Here is a 13,608-nt window from a genome sequence, read left to right on the forward strand (position 1 = left end):
AGGCTATAAGGAATCATGCATATAAGAGATCAAAGAAGTTTCAAATAACTTTCATGAATAAAAACATAGATCTGATCATAAACTCAAAGTTCATCGGATCCCAACAAACACATCGCAAAAAGACTTACATTATATGGATCTCCAAGAGACCATTGTATTGATAATCAAGAGAGAAAGAGAGGAAGCCATCTAGCTACTAACTATGGACCCGAAGGTCTACAAAGAACTACTCACGCATCATCGAAGAGGCACCAATGAAAGTGGTGAACCCCTCCATGACGGTGTCTAGATTGGATCTGATGGTTCTAGACTCTGCGGCAATTGAAATTGATTTTTGTCGACTCCCCTAGGGTTTCTGGAATATTGGGGTATTTATAGAGCAAAGAGGCGGTTCAGGGGGCACCCGAGGTGGGCACAACCCACCAGGGCGCGCCTGGGCCTCCTGGCGCGCCCTGGTGGGTGCTGCTCCCCTCGAGCCATCCCCAGGTGCTTTCTTGGCCCACTGAATGTCTTCTGGCCCAAAAAATCCTCTCGGAGTTTCACTGCGTTTGTACTCCGTTCGATATTGATTTTCTGTGATGTAAAAAACATTGAGAAAACAGCAACTGGCACTGGGCACTATGTCAATAGGTTAGTACCAAAAAAATGATATAAAATAATTGTAAAATATCCAAGAATAATAATATAACAGCATGAAGCAATCAAAAATTATAGATACCTTGGAGATGTATCATACGACAGAGTGACATCCATGAGGCAGTGACCGGGCCCTAAGGAGTCATGAGGGGACACGTGCAGGACCTGCCCCTCCCTCGGGGAAACATTTCCACGACATTATGAGTCAAAAGAGAGATGAAGCATTAGGAGTGTATGGACTAGGTGCATGATGCAGGGTGTGGAGAGCGGCCCTAATATCTAGCTCGAGGAGATCAGTGTCCTAGCTCATTGCATTGGGATTAACCACATTCAAATGCATTATGATTACGTGGACTCTGGAGCTACTATTGGTGAGGGTGCCATGTTGAAATATTGGACTTTGACTTTTAGGGATCTTAAAACCATGCTTACAGGGTCAGGGGCATGTGATACTTTTTCCTCTCACTATAACACACCATTTTTGCTAGTGATTACTAACATAAAGAGCATATCGTCTCAGTTCACCCACTTCCTCATATGCATGAGCTCGCCGCAGCTGCCAAAACCAAAAAGGAGCAATTGTTTCTAGATACGGTTTCAAATCATTTTCTTAGACTCCTGGCTACTAACTGTAATGGTACACCTGAATCGTGTGTGTGTGTGAGAGAGAGAGATTTTTACCCCTCAAAAAATAAAGGATGTAACTCGCGTACATCAACTCATATTGATCCTCGGAACGAACGTATGGTTCGCAGGGCAAAGGGAGGATCGAGCTGACTTTTTTGCACGGTGGAGAAAAGGGAGCTCCTATTTAGCGTGTTGGGCGCCGAGAGAAAGGTGTCAAGTGCACCCTGCGGGCGCCCTAACGGGTCGGCCCATGTGCGGTGCAGGAAACGAGAAGCCCCTTCATTTTTGCCCTTTCATTTTTTCTTTTTTATGTTTCCTGTTTTTCCTTTTTAAAAATAATTCAGGATTTCACAAGAGTTGTAGATACTGAAAAAAATGTTCGTGAATTAAAAAATGTGCATGATTTGAAAAAAAATGTTCATGAATTGATAAATGCTTGTAGATTCACAAAAAGTTCATGGATTTCTAAAAAAAGTTCCTGAATTTCAAAAAATTGTTCCCAAATTTTAAAAATGTTCGTCGGTTCAGAACAATTGTTCACGTGTTCCAAAAAAGATATGCAATTTCAAAAATGTTCACCAATTTTAAAAAATTTACGGTTTAAAAAAATTCATGTATTTGCAAAATGTTCAGGATTTCAAAAAAAAATGTTCATGTTTTCCAAAGATGTTCATGAATTTGAAAGATGCTTGCAAATGAAAATAAAGGGAAAACAGAAAGAAAAACCCGTTTTAGGGAATGTTCTAGAACCTTCCCAAAACCGGTGGAGATAAAATCCAAAAATGGGCCGGCCCATATGAGTACCCAACGCGTGAGGGGGTACGCGCGAGGGCGACCAGCGTGCCAAATAGGAGGTGCCCAGAGGAAACCCCCTAGCGCGAACGTTTTAACCGTTGTTGGGCCTCCAGTGTCGTTCGTTTCCTTCTGTGTGAAAAAAAAACCCAGAAACGGTGCAAGTGGGAAATCAGTAGAAACGAAAAACAAAAAAGCTTGCCATCTATCACACAAAAACCGCCACGGTGTTGTATGTAAAACATGTAAAGTTAAACTAAGTATACTTGTGTTATATTAAATCAAGGGAAGTTGCTAGAAATTTTGTAATATTTACATGATGAGCACAAAAAAGGGTCGAACATTATCTATATAAAATGGTAACATGGCAAAATTGCAGAAAAATATATATTGATAACATGACAAAATGTATAGCATTTCTACAAAAAGTTCACATGGCCAAAAATGTCATGTTTCAAAGTTACATATACATAAATAATAAAAATATATTTAAAAAATAGAGAAATTTTCCATGACTCAATAATAAAAACCCGTCTATACATAATATGAAAATTATAATGGAACATACAGAAAATAATTTGCCATCGAATGATAAGTAAAATATGCAATTCTTATATACAAATTATTTTCCTTGTTATATCTAATAAATTGTCATTGACTAAAAAAAATTTCCATGGTAGCTACAAAAACTTCCAAGGTTTAATTAAAAAATTGCCATGGTCTAATAAGTGAAATTTCAATGGGACCTGGAATAACATTGCAGATGGTTTACCTAAAAAAACTGGCCAAATATAAAGAATTCCAAAATTTTCATGGACTAATTAATAAAATTGCTATGTTACAATTTTTTTACATGCTACTAATTACAAGGCAAAAAGTTATGAAGTATGTTGTCGAAGAGACATGGCAACTACTGGAAATTTGTATTCGGGGGGACGGGGGCAAAAATACTTTTTTTTTCAAATTTCTTCCTTGACAAAAAATGGAAATATGTAGGAATTCCAAAACGTTCCATGGTCTAACTAATAAAAATGCCACGCTACATATGATAAACTTGCCATGGTCGTGAATAGATTAAATTGCCATGCTACATATGATAAAACTACCATGGTCTAATAGATAAATTTGCCATGGTATGAGTAATACAAAGCAATCTGCCATCTTATATACAAATATTTGTCACGGTTTAACTAAATAAATGGCCATGGACTAACAAAATTAGATTGCCATGGTAGCTACAAAAATAAAACTACCATGATTTATAATTCAAAAATTGCCATGGAATAAGTGAAATTGCGATGGAACCTATAATTAAATTGCACATGGTCTAATTAAAGAATAGCCAAATATAAAAATTCAAAATTTTACTATGGACTAATTAATAAAATTGCCATGTTTTTTTGTCATGCTACCAGTAACAAGGCAAAAACTTACGAAGTATTTTCTCTAAGAGACATGGAAACTGTTGGAAAATTGTAAATGGGGGCAAACAAATTTTTAGAAATCATTTTGTTTGAGAAAGATGGCAAATATAGGAATTTCAAAAATTTCCATGGTCCAATTAATAAAAATTTCATGGTCCAATAAAAACGTCATGCTGCATACGATAAAATTGTGATGGTCCGAATAGATAAATTTGCCATGCTACATATGATAAAACTACCATGGTCCATTGAATAAATTTGCCATGGTACCTATGATAAATTGCATGGAAAATTTAGGAATTTCTTCTCTTAAAGACATATGGCAACGTTTGGCAAAAGTATAATGGGCACAAATATAGAAACAAGGATTTGTTTCTTTGAGAAAAAGATAGTTACTTTCTACGGGCACATGCCAATGATTAGGGATTTTGTTCTATAAAAAATATGGCAAGCTTTTCAAATTTGTAAATGGAAACATGGCAAATATATTAGATTTATTTTTTGATAAAAAGATGGCAAATGTATCAAAATTTAGATGATTTAAACTTTTTAAAAATACGGTAAATTATGAACTATAAATTAGCATGGGGACAAAAAATGTTGGCAGCTTCAATGTTAATTTGTAATGGTATATACAAAAAAAAATGCAATGCATTTTACCCTTCACCTACCCCCCTACCCCCAAATTTCCAAAGATATATGTAACAGAAAGGATGGACTTGCCATGGTATATACAATACAATTGCCATGTTTCTACAATATAATTTTCCATAGGGACACACCTTAAATTGCCATGGGACACATTGTTAAATTGCCATGGGGACACAAGTTAAAATGCCATGAGGGCCTATAGTGAAGGACAATAAAAAGTTAGTAGTTTTAATCCTACTACAAACATTTCACCGAAATCAGCATGTCAGAACATGGGAATTTGGGATAAAAAGTTTTAAAAAATGAACTATTTTTTTTCTGAAATTGCCATGGTTTAAAATTTTGTATCCAAAAAAATTGCCATGTCACCACTATACAACATGTTCATTCACATTCCAAAAATTGCCAGGATAAGAAATTGCCATGTCACCCACTATTACATTATATTCATTCACTTCTAAAAATTGTGAGGATACAAAAACGGAGCCATAGAGTAAAAATAACAATAAGTTCTTACGTTGCCATGTGTATCCGCTGAAAATGCCATGTTGAGTGTTAGAAAACTTAAATTCTGAAATTCCCAAGGCTTTAGCTTCAGTTGTTATCCTGTTCTCAGATCCATCAGACTGTAAACAATGGCACACAATAGATCTCTGAAAAAGTTTCAAAAACAGTAAAAACTGGGATGAATTTCAATATGCATCAACAGTAGCAGTAGGGCACAAGGGCCAGCAGCTCACCGTGCGACTGGGACGGGGAAGCCCCAGAGGAGATGTGGCATGCTTCGCTGCAGTAACAATTTCCCCGGTCCAGTGCTCCCGCAGCTGAAATTTCCCACATGAACGGGTTGAGGACGGCCGGCAGGATAAATGATACATACCGAAGAAAAGATTCTAGTAAGTCGAGTGCAATCTGTCCACATATTTGCAATAGATCCAACGTCCAGAGTATAAACACAAACAAAAACATTAACAACTGGAACAGAAATAAAATAAAAAATTGTATATTAATTACACGCACTCCATGCACATATTCCATAAACCACACATATACATGAATTAATGCATTATATATGCAGCATTTGTACCAATAATTAAATAAATATACGTAGTATTTGTATGAGTTACATTAGTTAACCGCAGTTGCAGTATCATGCGATCAATGCGGACGACGTCCGAGCCTGAGCTCCAGGTCAAGCTCCCTTTCGGGCGGCTCACCTGCCTGCCGATCCGACCCTTCTGGCGCCACGTCAGACCCGTCGCCACCGCGGCCGTGCAAGTCACGGTCACGAGCTGCCGCACCGAACAGGCTGAGCTCCCTCGGGCTAGCACTGCTAGGGTTCACGGAGGCATCCGCATGCGCGACTCCGGTCGAAGCCCCTGTGCCCTGATGCTGGTGGTACGCTAGCATGAAACTTCTGCTCGTGCTCATCGGCGTCGCCCTCGCCGGAGGCACTGCGGGATACGGCAGCTGGTGGCTGCAGTACTGATTATAACACTCGACGTTTGGAGACACTGATGTGGTGGTGCCGCTGGGAACGTCGCGGACGCTGGGTTTGGCACGGTCGCGGCGGTGGATGTTCATGTGCCCACCGAGAGCCTGCGCCGTGGTGAACCCACGCTTGCAGAAGACGCACTCATAGTATGGCCTGGTGGGGGCAGCAGCCAGCACGGCCGCCGCCGCCTCATCATCCCCGGGCTCAGCTCCTTGTGGCGGCGCCGCTGCCACCCCTGGCAGACCGGCGGCCGAGCTAGCGGCCTCGTCGCCTGATCCCACTTTGGGTTCCTTGTTGCTGACACTCGCCATGTGCTAGGTGATCTACGACCGATCAAGTTTCTGACGGCCTTAAGGGTTTGGGGATCGCTAGACGGAAGTTTGACGAAGAGATGACAAAGTATGTTGTACGATCGATCAAGTTTCTGACGATTTTAAGGGTTTGAGGATCGGTAGACGGAAGTTTGACGACGAGATGGCAAAGTATGTGACTTGGTACACTGGGGATTATATGTATGTCTGATTGGATCGACGGGGACAAAGTGGAAAACGTTGGAATCATCAGCAGTTTCTGAATAAAAGATGGAGCATGGTCTTGGCCGGCCTTGTTGCTTTGCAGCTGCCACGCTATCCAGTACCGTGCGCTGCTGTTTTGCAGTAAAAACATTCAATGAGCAGCTGGTGCTTCACACATAAGTATCCTATATTCTTATCTGTTTTTTTTTCATTGAAAGGGAGGCATACCGTGGCTGCTGTATCATTTCGATGGACACATCATTACTGCTACAAAGAATGCTGCAGTACCTGCCTCCCGAGGAGAACGTATCTGGTGAAACGACTAAACTGGTGCACTAGATGCACCAGCTATGTATGGGCCGTTGGATTCGAAAGAAAGGGACGGGATTCAGTGCGATGATGGGCTGTCGGTACATTTGCAAAATAGTCCTTGCAGTATAACTAAATCCAGCGATCTGACCTCTCTGTACCCATATCGTCTTCCTCCCCTTGCCATGTTCTGTACCAGCAAGAAAATTGTATATAAAGGAACATAACACACAGAGCACATCCCCTCAACTATTTTTGCGCCAACTGTTGTGATTACTACTACAATTTCATCAAGATCCGACGGATCAAGTTCATGCCCGTACTATTCATATTCCCAAATGCCATTAGCTTCAAACACATGGGAAACTGAATGACCTGGAAGAAGGAAATATGACTGTACATGTATAACAGACAACCAAATTCGGTGCTCATACCTTGGATCCTGAGCTATAAAGGACGATGGCCAGGTCCTATTTCAACCGCACAACTGCACAAACTTTACTTCAGAGTTTGCGTAAATATGGTTTTTCTATACTACAAAAAACATGTCAAGATTCAGAACACTACTTATTCAAGTTTGCATAGGCTATTTTGCACTACCATATTTGCAGCCGTGTATCTCATACATAAATCTGGTGCTCATACTACTTATTCAAGTACGCAATGACACTAGTTTGGAATAAGTTAGGGAAATCCCAAATGGGAAGAACCCAATATGACCATGATAAATGGATAATGGAATAAGAGAACATACCCTGAAATCGTCAAGGTGCACAAGATAGTCGGCTCCTTTGGGTAGTTCCTCTTCGTCCCCAGGAGCTACAGCACAACACCGCTACATTTACGCGCTCGCCGGCAGCAATGGCGACTTCATCGGGCCCGACTCAGAGAAGAGGAGGGGAGCTCGTGCTTCAAAGGCGCCGGAACTAGGTACCAGATAGAAGGGGGAGAAGATCCAGGAGAGGGGGCGAGAGAGGTGACGGAGCAGATTTCCCGAACCCTAGTGCGCAGCTGGACGGCTTGGTACAGAATTATGGCAAGGGGAGGAAGACGATATGGGTACAGAGAGGTCAGATTGCTGGATTTAGTTATACTGTAAGGACTATTTTGCAAATGTACCGACAGCCCATCATCGCACTGAATCCCGTCCCTTTCTTTCGAATCCAACGGCCCATACATAGCTGGTGCATCTGGTGCACCAGTTTAGTCGTTTCACCAGATACGTTCTCGCGATGGAGAAAGCAAGGCCATGCGTTGACCGCCGGTGTCCGTGAAGTAGATGAAGCTGAGGTAGAAGATGACGAAGATGGCGACGGGGCGTTGGACTTGGCGATCCGGCTAGGGTTGTCGTGCGAGGGGTCGCTCCAGAGGAAGAAGAGGCCGGCGGCGAGGGTTTGAGCCGAGGAAGAAGACGACAAAGAGGACGTCGTGGAAGGAGCTCCCGGACCGTGAGCTGCAGGTACTGGTGGCAGAGGTCGTCACGGCGACTCCGGCAACGAGAGGAGGACGGAGGACGCCCGGGTCAAGCCGAGCTCGAGCTTTAGCTCGGCTCAGCCATGGCGATGGCGGGTGCGTGGGTGGCTTACCTTGGTGGCGGCAGGAGGAAGAGAAGGGTGGAATCGAGGGAGGAGGAGGTCTAGGGCACCGGGGTGGTCTTATAGAGGCCTAGGGACGACTCCTGCCATCAAATCAGAGGAGGTGCCGACGTGTCCCTGCTGGATGCTCTGCCTTACAGGAGGTTGAAGGTGCCCCTGTACATGTGGGCTGGCTGGGCTGTGGAGATGGCTGCTGCTGCTGCTGCTGGGCTGCATTGCTGCTGCTGGAGCTAGGCTCTCTCTCTCCCCCTCTTATTCTTTCTTTTCTCAATTTCCTCAAACAGAAAATAAGAGAGAAAAGCTCAGAGATAAAGGGAAGGCGTGAGAGAGATATGAGAATATATCTAGAGTCCAGAATTTGTGCAGAATTTTAATAAATTGCTTTGGGCATTTTTAGGATAGACAAATAATTCAAGTTTGAAAGAGCCATTTTTGAACCCCAACCAAATCAAGTCCAATTGAGATCAAATTTGTCAGAGAAGTATAAGGCATTGAGTAAGATCACCAGGGAATAAATGAACATTAATGGAGGAGGGAATAATGTCACTTGCAAAAAGATGAGGAAGAAGGAAGGGAGAGGTGATGATACATGGGCATATGGCTTGAGAGAGATAGCAAGGGTTGATGCACACACAACATGAAGAATGCAACCCACATGATGAGCATGATGAAATGCAAAATGACAAGGGTACAATGCAACATAACAAGTGAGATGAGCATGGTGCAAGAAGCAAATATATGACAAGGCACTCAACATGAACATGGCATAAACATATAGGAATGAAATATGCAAAACAATTATGATAATGCAACAAACATAATAAACACATGGGAACCAATAAAATAAATAGAAGGCATCTGGAGCATCGGTCTTGGGGCGTCACATCACAAGAGTAATGCAGTGTGCAGTATAGTTGCAAGATTCTGTGCTCCCTTGAAAATGAATGTTCTTCTACTAACAGCTTTCGTACAAGTGAGATGTTAAGGCAAATGCAGAAATGTAGTTCAAATTGTGATGTGATATCATAGGCAGTACCTTACGCTGCAGCCGAGACCTGTGTGTAACAAGATTATTCCAGTCACCGTCGGATAAATGTAGCATGGAGACTTTACAGAAATTTCGTTTAGAGGCTTGCCATCGAAGTGCACTTGCCTCAGGTAGAAACGATAATTCATCAACGAGAGCTTGAAAAGCGCAACCAACCCTTGCTCGTCTTCACAACCCATTTTGGTCCTCGCCTATTTAAAAGAATGAAATCTTGTGTCTTCTGTCAGCAGAAACATATGCAGTAATGACCATGAATAACATTAGTACATTACTTACGCGTAAGTTGCGGAGGAAGACTCGAAATTGTTCTGTGTCTGTGGTATAATCTTTCCATGAAGGAAAGATGCGCACAAAGTTCCTGACAACAATATAAGCTTCGTCTTCTAAACTGGGAAGACATGGAATAGGGGTCCTATTTGCTACAATTGGGGCTTTCTCTGGTTCGAAAAGGGATTTGGCAACTGGATTTGGTGTACTTTTTGCTGGAATGTGGGTTTTGCGTTGTAGAGCTGGTGCTCTGTTAACTGGCATCATCATATTGTTTGCTGCAGTTGGGGTCTGCTGAGTTGGGGCATCAGAAATGACCGGTGTAGTAGGGCTAGAGTCTGAGTTGGGGTGTTTTGTGGGTCAGGTGATATTGCAACTACACCTAATGGGCTATTTGATTTATCAGGTGCCACTATCTTTTCCAAATACTTTGCTTGTGCTCCTCCCTGATCAGCAATCACCCTCTTCCTTTTGAACGTCTGATACACAAGAACAACATTTGAATGGATAAATATGGTATGATGATAGATGGAATATGTACTAAAAATGGATAGGCAGGGCGTATTCACATACACAATGTGTAAACTAAGCTAATGGCAGTTCAACAAAGTAGAAGCAATGCAAAGCATCAGTTGCAAGATATGTGCGACCAATATAACCTTGGAAAGTTAGAGCAAGCACCTTGATGGGTGAATAAGACAGGGCATCTGCCTCTGACTCCTCCACTAGGGAGCTACATTGACTTAGGTCTCCCTCTAGCTCAGAATCACTGTTAGGATCATATTCTGAGCATGAATATGTAGGTGGAGAGCGTTTGCATTGCATTGCATCCAGACTTGATTTCAGTCCCTTAATGCCAAGTTTGACAGCCATGGCATTGTTCTACTTTATTCTTTTCATGCATGCAAGCTCATAATCATAATGATGTTGTTCAGAATCTGAGATTCATGAAAACATAAAAAGTAGTCAGATTATCTATGGAATGCATTGCGGATTCAACTCGAAGAGTGTCTCCCTATAAACCCCTGCATATGCAAACTTCACCCCCCAACCGTGCTGACCAGACCACACACAGAAATACAAACCCCTTATGTCTCTATAACAGGTAGACACACATTTCAAAACTAAAGTAGGAACATTAGAATCATATGAAATTCGTATTTGAACAAATAAACTAAGAAATTATGAGTGGCATAATGTTTAGCTTCAAGGGTGGAGTGTTGGTAGTGCGACACAAAGCAAGTAGGCAGATTGTATTCCATGTAAAAGATCAAAGCCTATGTAAAAGTTGGAAATGACACTTTCTTTCTATACAATGCAATGTTCGTTGCCCACACATGATGGAAGAGATCACAAAGAGAAATACTATTCACTCATGTCTATGGTTCTAGTATTTTGAAACAGCGTGGTCCACCCTAAAAGAATATTGACAACAAATATGACAAGGCAAGCATATATGTAGTGGATCAATCATTTACTTGTGAGCTTACTAGGACAAGTATGCAGAATTGTAACTGCAGTAAGAGACCGTGCAAAATCTGAATCAAGAAGTTTGTCTAGTACTTATTGTTTGCAACTAATCGACGTGAATAATTGGATATTATATCGAATGATTAAGAAAGACAAGTAAAATTGTCAACAAACCTTGCTTGCAGTAGTAATCTGGGTTAATGTCACTTGACCAACAATCCAAAATGACTAGTGTCTATTTCTAGGGCCGGAATTTTGAAAACCCTGTGAACTTTACAGGTACTAAAGATTACTGAAATACATTTGAACCATTAAGCGTAGGTAGCACTTAGCACACAACAAACCCTAATGAGTAATGAATCAATTAGAAAATGGGTGATGAGGAGTTGCTGCTAAGTGTTGATGACGTATCTCAGGATAAATCGGGTTGGCTTAGTGGGTGCTGCATGTCTGAGCCCTAAACAGACTGGGAAGGTAGGCATGACGGTGCGCCCGGGCAGCGGTGACGCTGTTGGGCCAGCGGCTCCTGACCTCCTGTTAGTCCGACGTCTCCTCCTAGAGTCATGTCGTCCGAGGACGGCAAGTCGCCGGCGAGGCAGGCGGCTGGGGGCGAGTAGAGATCGGAAGCGCCCAGCAGAACAGAGGGGAATCGGGGCCTAGGACGACCCAAAATCCCAGGGTGGGCCGGCCCACCATGGCACCCTGTATAGATACACACCCGAGCGGCGAACATGCATTTTTGAAACTAATTTAGGAACATTTAGCTGACCAATTAAATGACTCTGTTTTAATAATATCAGTTTCGTATTTGAACAACTAAGCTTGTTTAGCTTGATGGGTGGAGCAGTGCTATTATGACATGAAGCACGTATTCTGATTGTATAGTGATCATAAAAGGGGGAAACTCTAAGCATGTTTTTTTAGCAAAAGAGGGTTTCCCCTCCGATTTCTATTAAAGAAACCACCACGAAACCAACATGATCAATTAAACCCTAAGCATGATCAATTAAACCATATTATGACTGTGTCATGGCAGATTTGAAGCTGCAAACTAGAGAAATGATATTTAGCATCCATTGTTTGCTTCGAACTAAGAACTAAATGCTAAGAGCTGAAAAGAAAGTAGAGTAACCAAGTTATGATCTATTTTCTGGTTGAGATCAAAAGGTTGAGGAGATATGAAGTACCACCTCTCTTGCGGCGCCGTGTAGGCATCGGGGGTGCGCTGGCTATCGATGGCATTGAAGCAGATCTGCGACGGTAGACGGGTGCATCGGGGGATAAGTCCCATTGCGGTGGAAGAGAAGGTCGTGTGAGCGGCCCCGGCAAAGAGGACGACTGGTCCGTCGCCGTGGATGAGAAACGTCCATCTCTAGTAGTGGACGACACGGTCTTGGTAGGCGCTCCGACATGGTGGAGGACAGTGGCGATGGATGGGGTGGAGGACGACAGCGATGGATGGGGTGGAGGACGGCGGCGATGGATGGGGTGGCAGACGGAGGAGGCTGGTGTGGGGATGGTGTTCTAGCGCGGACGGTGTATGAATGGGAAAATGGAGGGAGAGGTACGGGGAACCATGTTTTTGGGACGCGCCTGTCTGAAATATCAGAAAGTTATGAACTTAGCTCCCATTTAAAATTTGGACGTCTCATCGGTTGGGGATAGGACGGTAATCTCGCATCTCGCCAATATTTGCCCAGAGCGATTTCAGGTGAGGAGAGGGTGGTTGGCACCCATGGTTGGCGCCCACGGTGTATGAACGGGGCTGACAGGTAGGGTGGTTGTGTCATATCTGAGTGAAGTTACAAACCTGTCCCTATTGAAAATATTTGCCTACATCGATTTCGGTCGAGTCGAGTTTGTTTTGCCGCCCACCACGTATGAATGGGGAAATGGAGGGAGAAACAGAGGTCTTTTGGACGAGCTTGAATCAAATGTGTTTTGCCGCCCATGTTTGGCGCCCACCGTGTCGGAATGGGCTCAGAGGCGGTCGTGTCACGTCTAATGAAGTTACTAACCTACCCCTATTTAGAGCAATGGAAATCAGGCCGATGTATTGTCCGTGTAATGGGTAGACAGTAATTTCCATCTCCCAAACACTTGGCTTCGGGCAACCAACGTGGGAGTGGACATTTTGCCGCTTCTTTCAAATTTTGGGACAATAAACATCCATGTTTACCCTGGCAACTAAATTTGAATCCATTTTGTATTCCTATACAAATCTTTATAAATCATTCTATGTGTTTTTATATATCTTCAAAAGCACGACAAAGATGTATTCGAATAGCCGGACTGTTGCTTATGCCGGCTGTTGGACTATGAAGATACAAGATTGAAGACTTCGTCTCGTGTCCGGGTGGGACTCTCCTTTGCGTGGAAGGCAAGCTTGGCAATTCGGATATGTAGATCCCCTTCTCTGTAACCGACTCTGTGTAACCCTAGCCCCCTCCGGTGTCTATATAAACCAGAGGGTTTAGTCCGTAGGACGACAACAAGCATAACCATAGTCTAGCTCCTAGGGTTTAGCCTCTACGATCTCATGGTAGATCAACTCTGGTTATACTCATATCATCAAGATCAATCAAGCAGGAAGTAGGGTATTACCTCCATAGAGAGGGCCCGAACCTGGGTAAACATCGTGCCCCCCGCCTCCTGTTACCATTAGCCTTAGATGCACAGTTTGGGACCCCCTACCCGAGATCCGCCGGTTTTGACACCGACATTGGTGCTTTCATTGAGAGTTCCACTGTGTTGTCACCATAAGGCTTGATGGCTCCTT

The 13,608-nt window shown here is 43.0% G+C and overlaps 1 long non-coding RNA gene across 2 annotated transcripts; it reads right to left on the reverse strand.

Moving 5' to 3' along the window:
* Window positions 1-517: 517 nt before the first annotated feature.
* Window positions 518-7,530, reverse strand: LOC123116548 (uncharacterized). 2 transcript variants are annotated; one of them, XR_006457116.1, is made up of 5 exons: window positions 7,204-7,530; window positions 6,884-6,936; window positions 4,871-4,954; window positions 4,648-4,783; window positions 518-2,187 (listed from the first exon to the last, which is right to left on the reverse strand). It is a non-coding gene; the product is annotated as an uncharacterized lncRNA (long non-coding RNA). The 2 variants fall into 2 exon arrangements; XR_006457114.1 differs by lacking the exon at window positions 518-2,187 and having other exon boundaries at window positions 4,555-4,783; window positions 7,204-7,528.
* Between the last annotated feature and the right edge of the window lie 6,078 nt (window positions 7,531-13,608).

This window comes from Triticum aestivum, chromosome 1B (genome assembly GCF_018294505.1).
Source record: "Triticum aestivum cultivar Chinese Spring chromosome 1B, IWGSC CS RefSeq v2.1, whole genome shotgun sequence".
Lineage (NCBI taxonomy): Eukaryota > Viridiplantae > Streptophyta > Magnoliopsida > Poales > Poaceae > Triticum > Triticum aestivum.